This window comes from Cetorhinus maximus, chromosome 15 (assembly GCF_964194155.1).
Source record: "Cetorhinus maximus chromosome 15, sCetMax3.hap1.1, whole genome shotgun sequence".
NCBI classification, from domain to species: Eukaryota; Metazoa; Chordata; class Chondrichthyes; order Lamniformes; family Cetorhinidae; genus Cetorhinus; species Cetorhinus maximus.
In genome coordinates, this window is record NC_135893.1 from 36,998,396 (window position 1) to 37,018,303 (window position 19,908).

At 42.9% G+C, this 19,908-nt stretch overlaps 1 protein-coding gene across 1 annotated transcript in view; it reads left to right on the forward strand.

The window, feature by feature from the left end:
• Positions 1-212: 212 nt before the first annotated feature.
• The window catches only part of LOC144690601 (alkaline phosphatase-like), a 120,126-nt gene continuing 100,430 nt past the window's right edge, over positions 213-19,908 (forward strand). Inside the window, exon 1 of the mRNA XM_078558237.1 lies at positions 213-390. The gene's annotated coding sequence lies outside the window, so the exon portion shown is untranslated. The remainder of the gene's footprint in view (positions 391-19,908) is intronic.

The following is a 19,908-nucleotide window of genomic DNA, read 5'->3' on the forward strand; positions in this document are numbered from 1 at the left end:
CACGCCTGCATTGGAGGCTGTTAGCACAGAGGGAAAACTGACCGAGGATTTCAGCCCCAGCGCAAGTTCACGTCTGTTTCTGCGGGTTCGGCTCCCGGCTCTTCCCAGAAAGAAAAAAAAATGAAGCAGCCAACATGTTCAGCAGTAGGTGGAGCTCCGTCTTTGAACAAATCTCTCTTCACACTTTAACTCATCGGGGAAAGGCAGCCAGACAGTGCCACAGTTGTGGGACCTCCTTCTCCCGGAGGGCAGGGAGACTATCAGCGCGGCGTGAAGTGCCCCTTATAAAGGAGACACTTCAGTTCCTCAGCACCGGCAGCACAGTCCACGCCGATTACAACTGGACAACCATCCTCATCCCATCGGATTTAAAGGGGAACTCCCAGTCAGGTGAGTTTCTGCTGGTAATCTGTATAAATATTTTAATGAATTTGATCAATCATTCCTTTTCTGCATTTGCCTCCCATTTGACATCTTACCTGAATTACGAAATAAAGCCTATTTCATTCTCCTGTTCATGTTTGAGTTTGTGCATAACTTTGATTTTAAATGCTTATAGCGTTAGGGATAGATGTTTTTTTTTAAAATGACATGTTACCCTGAAAATCTGTGACAGGTGACATTGTTCTTAATTTAATATTTCTTGGGATCGACATATAAAAATAGCTCTTTAGGGATAGAGACGGGAATAAATCTTTTGAACCAAGTTTAAAATATTCTGGAAAAGACACCTGAGATTATTATAACCTGCAACATTGGATATATTTTTTCTGTGATTTTCAATAATATTCACGATTTTAATCCCAAAGACCCCTGATTGAATCCATTCCCGTTCACAGATATAAATATTGAAACGATTTCCCATTCCTCTATTCTTCTACTATTTCTGAAGCTGGCTACTGACAAACCTTAACTGTGCCACGCACAGATATCCCCTCCACATTTAATTGTTGGGAGGTCCCAGAGATTAATCAAAAAAAAATTGAGAAGGTGAAAAAAACAATCTGAAATTGGTGGGGGGGGGGGGGGGGGCGGATCTTGTGGGGCAGCTGCACCGTCCAGCTGAGGATGGGAAGTACTCTGGAAATCGAACTGATAACGGTGCTGGGAGGGCAAGAGGGGGGATCAGTCTATCTCCTTATCCAATTTAAGGATTGAGGAAGAAACAAAGGAACGGTGGAGCGCCAAATGAGGCGAATTCAAGTTAAATCAGGCAAGGAAATAGAAATAAAGAGAGGGAAAGAAAGATGGATTGAGTGAGAGAAAAAAAAAGAGACAGATTGCAAAAGTTTAAAAAAAAAAGTCAAATTATCCTTCTTCCAAGATCTGTAAGAATGGACTAGGAATGAGACTGAACACTTTAAATAGTTCCTTTTCCAGGCCAGAGAGGTTAATTAGCACTGCATTAACAATTATCATGTTGTTGAAAAGATAATTACCAGTCCTAACGTTCTGCAGCACGTTTGATGGGCAATTAATGTGCAAACCCAGCAAGTTCTTAAAACTCGAACAAAAACAAAAATACCTGGAAAAACTCAGCAGGTCTGACAGCATCTGCGGAGAGGGATACAATTGATGTTTCGAGTCCTTATGACCCTTCATCAGAACTGAAAATATGTCGATGCTGTCAGACCTGCTGAGTTTTTCCAGGTATTTTTGTTTTTGTTCTAGATTTCTAGCATCCGCAGTATTTTGCTTTTATCTTAGTGTTCTTAAAATTAATGGGGTGGCTGAGGACGAGATGCCATTGCAAACAGCAGAGTGGTGTAAACCAACCAGCAGGATCTGGAGATTCGCAATGTATGGCATATCTCTGAACTTGCTTACTAATTTGTTCACTATCATTAACACACAGTCATATTCCCAACAAGGTTTGTCCCCAGAAAAGGGAAGTGGGTAAAAGCACAGCAGATCCCTGAACTTCTAGCCAGAAGACAGAGCTTCTGTTTTGACTCTTCATCAGGATTGTGCATCCACCATTGGGGGAACCTATGCAGGGCAACAATTGGGAAGGATCATAGTTAAGGCAGCTGCGGGATTGTAAGGAGAGCTGTGGAAACCCATGGCCAAAGATTAAGTCTGGAGATGAGGCAGAGAGAATCAGGGAGAGTCTGAGTCGAGCAGAGACTGGCAGAATGGTTCCGATAGAGGGTCAGAGCTGAAAGGTAAAATTATTCTTTAACCCTCTTGTACATTGTGCATTTCTCTCTCCGTTGCTGTCAATAGCCTGCCTCTGAGTGATAAAGGTATGTGTCCTAACTCAACATTTATTATGCATCTCAGAGATAATGTTAGACTGGGTGGAAATATGGACTCTGTTCACTAAACAGTCACATTTGATCTTCTTGTTTTCTGCTATTTTGATTTCAGATTTCTACCATTTTCACATATTTGAAACATTCTGCCTCAGCAGTCGGTACATCATGTGGAGTTTTTGAAGTGTCCCACTGCTTTATTCTCTATGCCCTTTGCACAGATCTTTCTGTGGATGTTCTCCCTTGGCCTCATTCTTAACTTTTTTGCTGATATGCAAGTTCCCTTCCTGCCCCCACCCCTCCCACTGACTGACCCCTGTGCTAGCTGCCCACTACTCAGGCAGTAAGCTGCTTCCTTTCCAAACAGTTCTCTGATGATTCTCCAAAACAAAAAGCCACCTTTGACATGCCTGTCCTTGCTAGCTACCTCACTGCCTCAATCCTCCAGCCATTGAAACCCTCAGGCGTGTCTATGCCAGCTCCAGACTCGGTTATTTCATTTTTCTCTCGGATCACCTTCCGTTCTTCATTCTGAAAACTATGATGCCCATAACTTATTGTACACCAAGCGCTGTTTGTCAACTACCCCTGACTCCTGGCACTGAGCACCCCGAGGCCTCAAACTTAAAATTGTAGTCTTTGTTTTAAATTACTTCATGACCTCGCCCTTCCCAAACTCTTGATCCCCTTCCAGCTCTATGATCCCATACCACCTTGAAAGCTTTGTTTTTCTTTTCTGAGTCTGGCCTCTTTTGTATCCCTTCTTCTTTTACCCCCACCATTGGCAGCTGTTCCTCCAGTCATCTATACCTCATGCTCAGAGATCCGAAATCCCACTGCTGCCCCATGTCCTTCATCCCACCTCCCTAAAACCCACCTCTTTGATAAAGCTTTTGGTCACCCCTTCCAATATCTCCTGCTTTGGTTCAACAGCCATAGTAGGGAGATGGTGGTGTCACTGAACTAGTAATCCAGGGGCCCAGGCTAATGCTTTATGGACATGGGTTCAAATCCCATCACGGCGGCTGGTGGAATTTAAATTCAGTTAATAAGATCTGGAATATAAAGTTAGTCCCAGTACTGGTGACAATGAAACTATTGTTGATTGTTGTAAAAACCCATCTGGTTCACTTAATTCCCTTTCGGGGAAGGAAATCTGCCGTCCTTACCCGGTCTGGCCTACATGTGACTCCAGACCCACAGCAATGTGCTTGACTCTTAACTACCCTCTGAAACGGCTGAGCAAGCCATTCAGTTCAAGGGCAATTAGAGATGGGCAACAAATGCTGGGCTTGCCAAATCCCACAGAAGAAAAGCCAGTATTTTTCCTTATGCTCCTGTGGAGTGCTTTGACCTATTGTTCTGCATGAAGGGTGCTGTGTAAAGGCAGGATTTTGTTGTTTAATGATTTCATTTTCTTGTGTATTCTTGTTCAGTCTGCTGAAGACAGTTTCTGCAGGTGGAATGTGGCTAAATTCTGCAAATTTGCACTTTCCAATGCCTGTGGAATTTGTTGATCTGCAGAGGCTAATTATTACAACTCTGCCACTGCTACAAGGTTAATTGTTAATCCCAGGGCCTCAAAATCTGTAAATGCCACAAATTGGAAAGGAACCCAAAACCAGTGTAATTGTTGGTAGTCTAAGTGGGATAAAAGAGGTTCACACACCCAAATTAAACTCTGCAATGCCAAAGGTGAGTTATAGGTTAGAGTTTAAAAAAATCAGAATTAAAGGGATGTTTAGAATGTGGAATTATCCCACACAACACTTCTTGAAGCAAAGCCAAAAAATATTTTGTAGAAAGGAATCCTATGTTACTCGAAAAGGAGGAATATTAAAGGATTAGGATTAGAGTAGTGAGTGGGGATGGGGGAGGGGGAATGGATCAGCCTAGCTGGCTGTTGTGAAGCCATGCACTAGCACAGACCTCATGACTAAATGGTCTCTCTCCTGTGCTGGAACATTCCATGGTTCCATGAGTGGCTCGGCTGGTAGGAGAGCCAATGCCAACTCAGAAACGTCCAATACAAGATGGGGTTTACAAACTGACACTGGAAATGGCAAAGGAAGAACCCAGAATGGAAACAGAGGTCAGAGACAAGGAAACACTAATTCCCAAATGGAAGAGAAAGCAGCCTGCTTATGGGAACTCTCATTTGGCTGTTAAATGAGAAAACATTACAAAAAGTACCCAAAACCATAGCACTGTGGGCCAGACATAGTGATCCGGGCATCATGCCATAGGTACTGGCACTGATGAATGTTGTGTTCACCCACACACAAATTGGTTGACCTCACTGGATAAAGGGAGTTCAGACCATTGGTATAATTTATTGGCATGTCCAATGTGACTCTTGTGATGCACGAGAGTGCTAAAGGAGCATTGGAGTGAATGGATGGCAGTGGTTCAGTAGATGCAGGCATGGTCAGTATCGGGGTGGGGAGGGGGTAGGAAGAAGGTAAAAAAAACTTTCATTTATGTCAAGCCCAAAAAGACTTTTGGACCTTTAAAATGTAATCACAGTTGTAATATAGGAAATGCAGCAACCAATTTGCACAAAGCAAGCTCCCACAAACAGCAATGTGTGAATGACCAGATATTGGCTGAGGAATAAATATTGGCCTGGACCCTGGGGAGAAGCCCCCTGCTTATCTTCAAAATAGTTTAAAATTCTTTCCCATCCACCTGAGAGGACAGGTAGGGCTTTGGTTTAATGTCTCATCCGAAAGACAGTGCCCCCAACAGTGCAGCACTGACTCACACTTGGCACCAGGAAGTCTCATATGAACATTCGAATAAGGCGCAGGAGTAGGCCATTCAGCCCTTTGAGCCTGCTCTGCCATATAATAAGATCATGGCTGATCTGATAGTAACCTTAAATCTGCACGCCACCTATCCCCGATAACCTATCACCCCCTTGCTTACCAAGAATCTATCCACCTCCAACTTAAAAATATTCAAAGACTCTGCTTCCACCACCTTTTCAGGAAGAGAGTTTCAAAGACTCGTGATCCTCTGAGAGAAAAAATTTTGCCTCATCTCAGTTTTAAATGGGCGACCCCTTATTTTTAAACTGTGACCCTTAATTCTAGATTCTCCCCCAAGAGGAAACATCCTCTCCACATTCACCCTGTCAAGTCCCCTCAGGATCTAATATGTTTCAATCAAGCCACTTCTTACTCTTCTAAACTCCAGCGGATACAAGCCTAGCTGTCCAACCTTTCCTCATATGACAACCCGCCCATTAGTATTAGTCTGGTAAACCTTCTCTGAACTGCTTCCAATGCATTTACATCCTTCCTTAAATAAGGTGACTAACACTGTACACCACACTCCAGATGTGGTTTCACTAGTGCTCTGTATAATTGAAGCATAATCTCCCTACTTTTGTATTCAATTCCCCTTGCAATAAATGATAACATTCTTTTATCTTTCCTAATTATTTGCTGTACCTGCATACTAGCCTTTTGCAATTCATGTACTAAGACATCCAGATCCCTCTGCAACTCAGAGCTCTGCAATCTCTCACCATTTAGATAATATGCTTATCTTTTATTCTTTCTGCCAAAATGGACAATTTTACATTTTCCCACATTATACACCATTTGCCAGACCTTTGCCCACTCACCTAACCTATCTATATCTTTTTGTATCCTCTTTATGCCCTCTTCACAGATTACTTTCCTATCCATCTTTGTGTCATCAGCAAATTTAGCAACCATCCCATCCATCCCTTCATCCAAGTCACTGATAGGAATTATAAACAGTTGAGGTCCCAGCACTGACCCCTGTGGCACACCACTCGTTACATTTTGCCAACCTGAAAAAGACCCATTTATGCCTACTCTCTGCTTCCTGTTAGCCAGCCAATCTTTTATCCATGCCAATATGTTACCCCTATACCACGAGTTTTTATTTTCCGCAATAACCTTTGATGTGGCACTTTATCAAATGCCTCCTGGAAATCTAAATACAGTACATCCACTGGTTCCCCTTTATCCACAGCACATGTTACTTCCTCAAAGAACTCCAATAAGTTGGTTAAACATGATTTCTCTTTCACAAAACCATGTTGACTCTGCCTGATGACCTTGAGTTTATCCAAGTGTCATGCTATAATGTCTTTAATAATAGCTTCTAACATTTTCCCTATGACAAATGTTAAGCTAACTGGCCTGTAGTTTCCCTCTTTCTGTCTCGCTCCCTTTTTAATAATGGTGTTATATTTGCTATCATCTAATGGAACCTTTCCTGAATCTAGGGAGTTTCAGAAAATTAAAACCAATGCATCAACTATCTCACTAGCCACTTCTTTTAAGACCTTAGGATGAAGTCCTTCAGGACCTGGACACTTGTCAACCTGCAGCCCCAATAATTTACTCTGTATCACTTCTCTGGTGATTGTAATTTTCCTGAGTTCCTCCCCCCCACTTCCATTTCCTAATTTATAGCTGCTTCTGGGATGTTATATGTAGCCTCTATAGTGAAGACTGATGCAAAATACCTGTTCAATTAATCTGCCATTTCCTTGTTTTCCATTATCAATTCTCCAGACTCACTTTCTATAGGGCTAATGCTCACTTTGATAACTCGTTCCTTTTTTAAACATTTACAGAAACTCTTGCTATCTGTTTTTATATTTCTGGCTAGCTTTCTCTCGTACTCTAATTTTTTCCTTCCTTATGAATCTTTTAATCATCCTTTGCTGTTCCTTATATCCTGTGCAATTTTGTGGCCTTCCACCTATCTTTGCACAATTATATACTTTTTCTTTAAGTTTGATACTATCTTTAACCTTTCTAGTTAATCATGGATGGTGTGTCCATCCTTTGGGCTTTTCCTTACTCGTTGGAATGTATCTATTCTGTGTATTCTGAAATATCCCCTTAAATGTTTGTCACTGCATCTCTATTGACCTACCCCTTAATCTAATTTGCCAATTTACTTTAGCCAGCTCTGCTTTCATGCCCTCATAATTGCCCTTTATTTAAGTGTAAAAACATAGTCTCGGACCCACTTCTCTCTCCCTCAAACTGAATGTAAAATTCAAGCATATTATGGTCACTGCTACCTAGGGGCGCCTTCACTATGAGATCACTAATGAATCCCATTTTGTTGCACAATACCAGGTCTAGTATAGCCTGCTCTCTGGTTGGCTCCAGAACATGCTGTTCTAAGAAACTATCCCAGAAACATTCTATGAACTCCTCATCTCAGCTACCTTTTCCCATCTGACTTTTCCAGCCTATATGTATATTAAAATCTCCCATAATTACCACCGTGCCTTTCTCAGCCTAGATTATGTGCTCAAGTCTGTGGAGTGGGACTTGAAGCCACAAACATTCTGACTTGGATGAGAGCACTGCTCACTGAGCCAGGTGAAGGTACAAGCTAGAGGAATATTGAATGACTGGAGTAACAGTATCCCCTACATTGGTCTTTTCCAAATAGGCACAGCGTGGCTGGAATTCTGTTCAGACATTTCAATTAATAATGGGGATGTTGCGGCAGGTTGAACAAGTTGTGCGGATGTTTCTTGGCATGCCAGGCTTGGTTCAGGGGGTGTGCACAAGTTCAAATTGGCTGCAGCATTTCCCTAAATTGTAACAGTAGCTACACATTCCTTGGCTGTGATGGCCTTTGGTGTGTCTCGAGGATTTGAAAGGCATTATGTAAAGGTACAACCTTTGTGTGATTTCCCACATCAGGGAGCATTGAAAGTCCCAGGCACATTGTAGGCCTCGGGCCTCCATATCCAGTGTACAAAGTTGGGTGTTCGACCTGCCACCTTAAATGACAAATTTTAAAATTTGACCTGTTTTAGGATCCTAGGAATTGTTAGATGAATAAAAGACCATCTAGACCTAAAAGGTCTATCTAGCTCATCTTCTACCATCCCGGTAGGTACTGACTCAATAATAATGGATTGTTGACTAACCACAGCCATCTACAATAGACCCAGACATGACACGAGGAAATCCCAAGCTTCGGGAAGCAGAGATCCAAAATCACCTGTTCCTCTCAGGCATGTTGAGCTTTTTGTTTAATTGCATACAGATAAACTTCAACCAGCAGTTATTTTAATTAAACATCTAAATAGGTGATGATTCTTCATGTAAAAAGGGGGCTGCTCTAGTTGCATTCCCCCTACCCCCCCCATTACATTATTGGCTAATTATAAAGTGCTACACAGAATGTTCAATTTGAAACACTTATTTGGCGCCATTATCTGGCAGTACAGTGTTTGTTATGGCTTGATGTCAGACAGGATTGTGGTTTTAAATGCTACTTGTTAAGGTAACTTTGATGCAAGAAGTAGATTCTGATCCCACAAAACCTGTCTCCCCACTGATTGGTTAGATTCTAGGATGCCTAGGTTCTTAAATCAAAAACAATTGCCTTCTTTCAATAGAGGAAGTCAAAGTGAGGAGCTCTTGCTGAGTCCCAACTCTTTGTGCCTCCACTTTCTCCCTGAATGGTAGAGAGGTTTTAAAAAAAATTATTTTTGAGTCTGAGGGGTGGTTGGCAATAATTGGGAATTTACAATCCTGGTGCTGGGCTTTGTGTGTTAGGATTGCACCTGGAAAATTCAGATGCAAACTCCCTGCAATTTTCCAAATGGGCGGAAAACTCGTGGGACACAGTGCACGCACCCGACTTCCTGATTATGTGCTTTGGACAGGCCAAGTTCTGTATTCCAGCAAATGAATTTATAAATTCACCCCTTAATAACCTTCTTAAGTGGGTATTTTAGTTGTGTGCATTCAAAGAATCCAGTCTTGTGTTTTATAGTCCAACCTTAATATGGGGGTGAGGGGCAGTGGGTGGTGGGATGAATCAGAAGGAAGAGTGATGAGAAAGAAGGGTAAGAGCGAATGAACGAGATGGCTGAAAGAGAAAGGACTCTGAGAGAAATTCGGGAAGAGAACTAGAAAGGAATTGGGGAAATGTGACCAAAGGAATGAAGGGGTAAAATAGGAAATGAAAGAGAAGAGTCTGAGAGAGCCAAGGATGGGGACGAAAGAGGGAGGGAGAGATAACAGAGAAGAAATTCGAGGCAGAAGGAATTAGAGGAGGGGTGGAGGATGAGAGTTGGAATGAGGTGGAGAGACGGTAAGGAATGGAAGGAGAGCGGGAGAGACAATGATGGCCAGGGAAGTGAGAGACACAATCCATATTTCAAGAAAAGGGTATGAAACTAAAAATGTCAGAGGTTCTAGTGATGTGCTAAGTTACATATTTTGTGTTTGTCATAGCTGCAGTTCTTTGTCAATGTACAATATTTTCTTCTGGCTTTTGGACTGTGAAAAGTTGGCCACCTGTAGTTTAACTTGCGGTGCAAAGCTGTGAAACTGTGGATTTTGAAACCGCTTTCCCTTGTAATCTCAGGAAAAGCCTACTGTTTTGTGAGACTTCATGCTTTCCTTAAGTGTCTGTTATCCAGTGTTTTCTTTGGCTTTGGCCCTATCTTAAGACACCTCAATTATTACCCTGACCAGTTCACAGACTATTGGTAATACATTGAACCCATATCATTACAATGAGGGGCTCAGTTTGTTACAATTCCCCAAAAAAGGAAGCTCCTAATTGAAAATAATCAAACCCACCAGACAGGAAATCACTTAGATCAGACAGGAAATCGTTTCCCTCTTCAATGAAAGGCTAAGAAAAGCTCTTTGTGTTTTTTGATAAGACAGAATTAAGATTCTAAACAAAATGAGAGTGAAAAGTCATTTTAACAGAAACTCAGGGTCAACGATGAGCTGAAATCTGCTTCTATTCTCATTTCAGGCTGAACATCATTATTCGTTTTTGTAAGTCTGCCACCATTTACCAACTGATACACAATACAGTGACCCGCACTGCCTGTAACGCAGGAGGATTACAATTTAAAGATCAGAGAAGTAAGTTTTTTCCCTCTTTTAATTAAATCTGTTTCAGTCAGGCTCCATGAGCCAGTATCTTCTGCATGTAAAGGTTTCCTTGTTAACTGTATGGATAGTTATTGTTTTCACAGTCGCTCTATTGCCAGCCTTTCCCTCTGAGACCATCTGCTGTCCACCCCCTGCCAATGCTGGGCTGTGCCAGCTCCTAGGGGTTAACTCTCACCAGAATTTTCATCCAGCATTTCCCCAGAGCAAAGTGACCAAAGCACCCAGCTGTCCAACTTGTCTGGGAAGCAAATGTTTCTTTTTTTCCCTACACGGGTCAATTTTGTTACTTGGACACTGTAGTCTGCTCCTTCCCAGTTAACAGCTTCAGGATGGACAAGTGAAAGAGGGAAGAAAGCTTTTGATGCTGTTAAATATTTGGGAGACTTGACAGACAGAGAAGGGAGGGAATTAAGAAGCTCCTGTTCTTGTTAAATAATGGATCCAGATCTTAACCAATCACTGCATAAAAGGTCTTCCCTCATGTCGCCATTGCTTCTTTTGCCATTCATCTCAAATCAGTGTCCTCTTGCAGACAGTTTCTATTTATCAACTCTTTCCAGATCCCTCGCGATTTTGAACACCCACATTAAATCTCCTCTTAACCTTCTTGTCTCTAAGGAGAACAACCCCAAGCTTCTCCAATCTATCTGTACCTGAATTTCCTTATCCCAGGAGCCATTCTTATGAATCTCTAGTGCACCCTGTTGTATGGTGTTGTATGTGCCTGCATGCCATTGTAATGTAAAGGTGCCCAGCATAGCAGGGGTTAACGTGGGACTGGAGAATAGTCTTCCCACAGTATGATGTATAGAGTCACATGGTAATAGACTGAGAGAACAATCTAGAAGCAGCCTACCTGTATGGCAGCAGCACCATGCATGACATTATCTGGGATCTGTACATAGTTAAAGATTAACAATAAATGGTTGATGCTTAAACATACAAGTCTCAAGATGTCATCACTGAGGTATGAAACAAACCCATAGCACAACATGGTAATCAGTAGTAGTACACAACATGGTGATCGGCGGTGATATGAAAGGTGGCATTTTAAACGATGAACCCAGAACAGAATCCCAAGGTATGAGAAACTAAAAGCAGCTGAAGCTAGACTAGAGAGATGTGCGCCTAAGAAGAAAAAATGAAGAAACAGTTGAAGAAGCCTTGTAACAGACTTGGAAGTTGAGGAATCCACCAGAGTAAGTGGAGGCCCATTGCAAGACCTCTGAGCCTCACAGAGTGAAGACATCTGGTCATATCACAAAGACAGGTGAGCAAAAATACAAAAAAAGCAAGACCCCAAATGACGCAATGTGAGGAATACTGTCAGTTCACAAGATGATGAGCAAAAACTACAAAAATTGCAATACCCTGAATGATGCAGAGTCAAAGACCTGGTCAGCTCACAAGATGGTGAGCAAAAGTACAAAAAAAAGAAGCTGTACTTACATTTTAGAATAGATGGCAGTCCCAGGGGCTTAGCAGTTTGCAGAAGCTGGAAAAAAGGTTTCAAAAGACCTGCAGAAAAAAAGCTGTAGAGTAAAGAAAGAAACCTGCATAACACAATTTAAAAAAAGTATAAAGCCTATGGAGTTTAAAGCTGCAATGCCAGTCAGGACCATAGAACATGAGGTGGCCCAGCTGAAGTAAAAAAAAAAGAGAAAAGTTCCTGCATAGTTTTTAAAAAAGAAACTGATGCAACATTTTCTTTGAGAAAAAGTTTTAAAAGTTTAAAAGCTTTGAAAAAAGTGAAGTGGCCAATTACTGGAGAGCCTGCCAAAATTGGAAAAGCATGCAAAAATCAGGGAGAGAGAAACCAATAGGCTGCAGACAGGCTGAGTGAAAAAAATTGTTACTGCACAGATAGCCTTAAAGGGGCAATGAGATTTAAAGCAGTAACTACAGGAAAAAAAACAACAGCCATGGACAGAAAATTAGAAGAGCCAGAGGTGTTTTGGATAATGAAATGTCTAAACCAGACCAAAGATTGGGAGTCTTGGAGAAGACAATTCTTAGTTTACAGGAGAAGTATAGAATTAAATAAAGAATCAGAAAAAATACAAGTTGATACATTTTTATTCCTGTTTGGTTCATTTGCTGGTGAAGTACTCCACAGCCAATGTACAGACCAATACTCAGCAACATTTGGTGGTATATTAAAAGGCTTTGATAGATATTTTAAACTCCAATTTGTAGAGAGCGCAGACCCTAGCAGAAAGCCTAGCACACCCCCAATAAAGTGCCGAGGGCAACAAGATACTTGAGAGGGTGGGCAACAAAAGACCCTAGTGAGAGGGAGACAGAAGACCCCAGAGCAAGGGAGACAATATTCAAGTAAACCACAAGATTGTTGCTGAGCATGTCAGTGCAATGAAATGCATAAGCCTAAGAGTTTAGCGCAGAAGAAAAAAATGGCTGAGAAGCAGCAAAAAGGCTTAAAAATAGAGCTTTTTGAAAATGCTGACACAGTACCCAGTTGGGAGTAAGCAGATGGCTGTGAATGAAGGAACGCTATCTGAGGTAACTCAAAAGAAGCAAAATGTACAAAAGGAAATGAAGCTGATCTACAGGAAAATATTTGCATCAGAGCTGAACTGGAAGATTTGAAGCACATGATTCAAGCTGAGCATATACCTTTGAAAACACACAATAAAATGAAATAGTCAATGAAACAAAGCTGTGTGAGATCTGAACAAACAAATTTCAGAGATGACACAAAAGGCATCAGGAGGAAATAATGACCCTCAATTCCACAGTTGGCAAATCAAAGCAGGAATTTGGGATAACTCAACCCGATGTTCAGACAGGCGAAACATCAAGCAGAAAAGGCACACAAAGAAGTTCCGACCCTGAAAGACTCCTTAAAGAATCAATATGCAGCCAAGGAAAAACATGAGGAGCTTAAAAGGATGTTGAATATTACTTCAGAAAAAGCTATCAGAAACGGTCCACTGAAGCCCAGAATGAGTTGGCAAGAGATCAACAAGAAAAGAAACAGTTGAAAGAACAGTTGCTTGTCCTTGAGAAAATGCACAAGGAATGCAGCAACATGAAGAAATGAAGACTGCCTTAAACAGCAGCATGGGAAGAACAGCAGAAGAAATTTGAGGAGACTCTACTGAATTACAGGAAAGCTCAAGTTGAAGCAAGTGTGCTTCGCGAAGAAAGGGAAACCTGTTGAAGAAACATCACACGCTACAAGGACACCTTAGGTCAAAGTTTGTACCTCTGGAAAATTACGAAGAGAAGCAAAATGAATTTAACGTCACTCTGAGAGAGCTGAAGAACCAGTTGGCAGAGAAGACTCAGCAATGTTTAATATTCCAGGAGGAAGCTGAAAGCTACAAGGAGCGGACTGAAGGGCTGAAGAAGCAGTTGAATGAAAACGAAGTGGCATTGAAAGGAAAAGCCATAGAAATTTCTAAGCTGCGAGCAGATAATGAATTTTTTTTTAATAGTTCATGCATGGGATGTGGGCATCACTGGCACAGCATTATTGTCCATCCCTAACTGCCCTTCAGGAGGTGTTGATGAGCTGCCTTCTTGAACCGCTGCAGTCCATGTGGTGTAGGTACACCCACAGTGCTGTTAGGAAGGGAGTTTCAGGATTTTGACCCAGTGATGATGAAGCAACGATAATATATTTCCAAGTCAGGATGGTGTGTGCCCTGGAGGGGAACTTGCAGGTGGTGGTGTTCCCATGCATCTCCTGCCCTTGTCCTTCTAGATGGTAGTGGTCGTGGGTGGCTGTCTGAGGAGCCTTGGTGAGTTTCTGCAGCGCATCTTGTAGATGGTACACACTGCTGTTATTATGTGTCGATGGTGGAGGGAGTGAATGTTTGTGGGTGGGGTGTTAATCAAGTGGGCTGCTTTGTCCTGGATGGTGTTGAGCTTCTGAAGTGTTGTTGGAGCTGCACTCACCCAGGCAAGTGGAGGCTATTGCATCACACTCCTGACTTGTGCCTTGTAGATGGTGGATAGGCTTTGGAGAGACAGGAGGTGAGTTACTGACTGAAGGATTCCTAGCCTCTGACCTGTTCTTGTAGCCAGGGTATTTATATGACTAGTCCAGCTCAGTTGTTGGTCAATGGTAACCCCCAGGATGTTGATAGTGAGGGATTCAGTGATGGTAATGCCATTGAACATCAAGGGGCGATGGTTGGATTCTCTCTTGGAGGAGAAGGTCATTGCCTGGCGCTTGTGTGGTGTGAATGTTACTTGCCACTTGTCAGTCCAAGCCTGGATATTGTCCAGGCCTTGCTGCACTTGGACATGGATTGCTTCAGTATCTGAGGAGTCGCAAATGGTGCTGAACATTGTGCAATCATCAGCAAACATCCCCACTTCTGACCTTATGATGGAAGGAAGGCCATTGATGAAGCAGCTGAAGATGGTTGGGCCAAGGACACTAACCTGAGGAACTCCTGCAGTGATGCCCTGGAGCTGAAATGATTGACCTCAAACAACCACAACCATCTTCCTTTGTGCTAGGAATGACTCCAACCAGCGGAGCGATTTCCCTTCATTCCCATTGACTCCAGTTTTGCTAGGGCTGCTTATGCTGCATTAGGTCAAATGCTGCCTCCCACCTCATCTCAGGAGTTCAGCTCTTCTGTCCATGTTTGAACCAAGGCTGTAATGAGGTCAAGAGCTGAGTGGTCCAGGCGGAACCTAAACTGGGCATCAGTGAGCAGGTTATTTCAATTCAGGTGCCAATTGATAGCACTGTTGACGACCTCTTGCACCACTTTACTGATGATCGAGAGTGGACTGATGAGGTGGTAATTGGTCGGGTTGGATTTGTCCTGCTTTTTGTGTACGGGACATACCTGGGCAATTTTCCACATAGCCGGGTAGATGCCAGTTTTGTATCTGTACTGGAACAGCTTGGCTAGGGGCGCGGCTAGATCTGGAGCACAAGTCTTCAATACTATTGCCGGAATATTGTCAGGCCCCATAGCCATTGCAGTATCCAGTGCCTTTAGCCTTTTCTTGATTTCATGTGGAGTGAATCGAATTGGCTGAAGACTGGCATCTGTGATGTTGGGGATCTCCAGAGGAGGCCAAGATGGATCATCCACTTGGCACTTCTGGCTGAAGATTGTTGTAAATGCTTCAGCCTTATCTTTTGCACTGATATGCTGGGCTCCCCCATCATTGAGGATGAGGATATTTGTGGAACTGCCTCCTCCAATGAGTTGTTTAATTGCCCAGTGCCATTGATGACTGGATGTGGCAGGAGTGCAGAGCTTAGATCTGATCCATTGGTTGTGGGATCGCTTAGCTCTGCCTCTCACTTGCTGCTTATGCTGTTTGGCATGCAAGTAGTCCTGTGTTATAGCTTCCTCAGGCTGACACCTCATTTTTAGGTATGCCTGGTGCTGCTCCTGGCATGCCCTCCTGCACTCTTCATTGAACCAGGGCTGATCCCTTGGCTTGATGGTAGAGCAGGGGATATGCTGGGCCATGAGGTTAGATTGTGGTTGAGTACAATTCTGCTGCTGCTGATGGCCCACAGCGCCTCATGGATGCCCAGTGTTGAGTTGCTGGATCTGTTTGGAATCTATCCCCCTTAGCATGGTGGTAGTGCCACAAAACACAATGGAGAGTATCCTCAATGTGATGACGGGACTTTGTCTCCATAAAGATACTGTCATGGACAGATGCATCTGTGACAGGCGTGTTGGTGAGGATGAGGTCAAGTATGTTTTTTCCTCTTTTGGTTCTCTCACCACCTGCTGCAGACCCAGTCTAGTAGCTATGTCCTTTAGGACTCGGCCAGCCTGGTCAGTGGTGATACTACCGAGCCACTCTTGGTGATGGACATTGAAGTCCCCCACCCAGAGTACATTCTGCACCCTTGCCACTCTCAGTGCTTCCTCCAAGTGGTGTTCAACATGGAGGAGTACTGATTCATCAGCTGAGGGGGGCAGCATGTGATAATCAGCAGGAGGTTTCCTTGTCCATGTTTGACCTGATGTCATGAGACTTCATGGGGTCTGGAGTTGATGTTGAGGACCCCCAGGGTAACTCCCTCCCGACTGTACACCACTGTGCCACCACCTCTGTTGGGTCTGTACAGCCGATGGTACATCCCTGGGTATCAGAGGTGGCGATGGTGGTGCCTGGGACGTGATCTTTAAGGTATGATTCCGTGAGTATGACAATGTCAGGTTGTTGCTTGACTAGCCTGTGACACAGCTAATCCAATTTTGGCACAAGCCCCCACATGTTAGTAAAGAGGACTTTGCATGGTCAGCAGGGCTGAGTTTGACATTGTTGTTTCCGGTGCCTAGGTCAATGCCACGTCCATCTAGTTTCATTTCTTTTCGTAGCAGTTTGATGCAACTGAGTGGCTTGCTAGGCCATTTCAAAGGGCAGTTAAGAGTCAACCACATTGCTGTGGGTCTGGAGACACATGTAGGCCAGACTGGGTAAGGACAGCAGATTTCATTCTCTAAAGGGCATTTGTGACCCAGTTGGGTTTTTACAATTATCGACAATGGTTTCATGGTCATCATCAGACTTTAAAGACATCATTGCCAAGGGGAGAGAGTGGGAGTATGGGATTGAGATAGAGGGTTAACCATGACCATATTGAATGGGTAGGAGTGGGAATTGTTGAGTGAGATGACCACAGCAACTGCTGGGATCCCGAATGAATGGTTTCTGTTTCTGGGCAGGTTGGGGCCAAGTTTACAAAAGGATGCCAGTGTAAGGAGGACTGGGAAAAGGGGATATCTGAGGGTTCCTTCAGGGGCTCGGAGAAACACCCCGCTCTTACCAAAGCCACAGGGAATCTTCTTAAAGAGCGTCTTCTGGCAACTCCCCTGCATTTCATCAGGTTTCTCTCTTGCCAGCTCTCCCTCAGCATTGCATTACATCTAGGTGTCAGATCTGGAGTAGGACTTGAACCAGCAACCTTCAGAACAAAAGTTGAGAGTGCTACCAGCTGAGCTGCAGGTGACACTAGCACTCCAAGTCCATCCTCAGCATCCCATTCCATTGACAGTTCCATCCATTGTAAGACAAAAACTCAGCATGGAACCTCTCTAAAAACAATTTTGAACCTACCACAGCTGACTCACATGCCTATAGTCTTGCTTCCCTACTTCTTCAGCTTGGAGTTTTACTCAGCCGTCCACTAGCACTACTGAAGTAATGATGCACTGGTTGTTATTCATTTGCCCGCCTGGAGCCCCACCCTCCAACCTGCCTGCAGTCTTACCTCCCACCGGATGGAATTCTGGCCTGCTTTGTGGCAGCTGGTTTCCACTCTTCTGCCCAAGGTCTGGTTCTCCTGCTTCATCACCCAGATTCACGCTCACCGACCTGGTTTCTCAAAGCAGTGCTGTACATTACTACAACAAACACTGCTAGCTTGCCCATATGGAATCCCACTTCCTACTGGTCCACTTGCAGGCTCAACCTGTGATAGCTGCCACTCACCCCTCTCTAGATAATTAATTGATGATCTTGGGGGGTCCTGTTTCATCTCCAAGATATTCAGTTATCCTTTCCCCTGTTCCACCAGTTTGTCATGCATGATAATAGAGGAACTAATATTACTGTCACTGAAATTAATTCACAAAAGCATCAAATCCAAAGACACCATGCAACCAGACGGACCTGTGTCTTGTCAGTCAGAGAGAGATTATAACAGCAGCATAATCCAATTTAGAACAATCATTGCCATTTAATAAGTTCATAAGCACAATAGCAATTTAACCAGTCACATGTATTGACAACCTACATTTCATGTTTGCCACAAAGCAAAGGGAACCTTCCACAGAACCCAAAGGCACAGCTGCCTAATGTCAGCTTTTCATCTGCATCTACTTCAACTGACTGAAGTGACACAAAATATAGGCAGAAATTCTTAATAATCTTCCTATCCTATGCTCCTATGATGTTCGTATTGCAGAGAGTACTGAGAGCTTTACTGAGCCTTACAGAAAAATAGCTGCCCCACCTGCCCAAATTAATATTGACTGCCAGGTCCATTAGTTTCAGGTATTTTGTCCCACTGATGGACCTATGACAAGGTATCCAATGTTATGTTGCCAACCAGCACCTTGCCAAGTGTGACCACTAACATAAGAAATAGGAGCAGGACTTACCATTCAATACGATCATGGCTGATCTTCTGCCTCACCTTCACGTTCCCACCTGCTCCCCATGCTTCTTGATCCCCTGAGATACCAAAAATCGATTGCCACTTGCCAGTAATGGAAAAACAAGCTAAATCGCTCATTGTCATGGGGTATGTCTCTCCTTGAGATTGATTTGTATTGGGAGGCTGTATTTGAAGCCTGGTGTTTAGCATAGTGGGAATAATGGATTTGGTGTTCCATCTGTATTTAACCAGAGAAATTGCACACTTCACAGTAAAACAATTTTGTTAATTTATTGCAGCAGGGTTAAATTTGGAGAGAAAAATCCATTCTTCATCAAAAGATACTCCTTTTGTTTCCATGAATTTAAAATTTCAATGATAAGATCAAAATATTAGGTCCACTGATTTGTTCATTTCTTTCCTGCATGAGAGAAGTGTATTTTTAAAATTGTACAGAGGAGTTAATGAAGGAAATATAATGTTTATTTAGCGAGCGGTCTGTCCCTTTAATACATAGATCCTCTTCCCCTTTAACACCCAGGCACAGGGAGTGATTTAACCTTCGAGGATCATGGCAGCATAGTGAAGACGTTTAAAAATTACATCAGTGTAGGATCAGTTTGCAAGCTGAACATCAAGATAAATGTATTTACTTCTGATTTTAACCTTGGTCTGATGAGGGCGACTTTTAAATCTCCTGTGTCCTATTCTGCCCTTTGCTGTACCTAGACATCTCTGTATGGCATCTGATTCCTCTGTAGTCTCGGGAGCTGCTACTGTTTTGGACACTTGTCATTTTGTCCTATATTAGATTAATTTTCTGAAGAAAGATGGGACACATCAGAATTCAAAGCCTAAACTCTTCTGTCTGTTTCCCCCCACTGTATAACCAAGAGAATGATTTACAGCACTTTGCAAGAAGGAGGTGAACAGTTGGACACAAATGAATATGCAATAGTCCACTGTAGTGAATTTTGGGATGTTAAGCAGTATACAAACAACTGAACCTTATCATTTTGGACCTTTCAAAAATAAGTCAGGAAGTTAAGAGCTGTTGTTAGTATTATTATTCTTTCTGTTCTAGTGCATTTTAGTCAGTTGGTCCAAGCAGTGAAACACTGTCTCAAAGGGTTCATCTGTGTAACGGCTGAATTAGGCAACCAATTATAAAGACTGGAATTATTCAACACAGGCTCTGCATGTTAATCCAACTGCCTTGTACGTTTGGATCAGCAATCCTTTCAAGTCAGTATCTCAATGACGTTATTAATGCTCACAATTGTAAATGAACAGGGGGAAATCAATTGCTGGTGGACAAAAGCAATAATAAGGACCATCAAAGTCTTTTGTCACTGGTTTTTGAAGGGGTTCTGATACTGGGACCCTCTCAATTTGGATTTGTCCAGCAAAGAAAACTTTAAACCTTGTGCCACGTTTTCACAAAGCATGTGGGCCAGTTCAACTGTTCGATAGTCAAGATAAGTTAACCTTGTGTTAATTCCTCACTGAGCGTCTCAAAGAGCCTGCACTGTTCACAGCAGAGCTGAACTTGACGAGCATTGTGATTCTAATTTCTGTTGCAAACACTGGCGTCATTGAG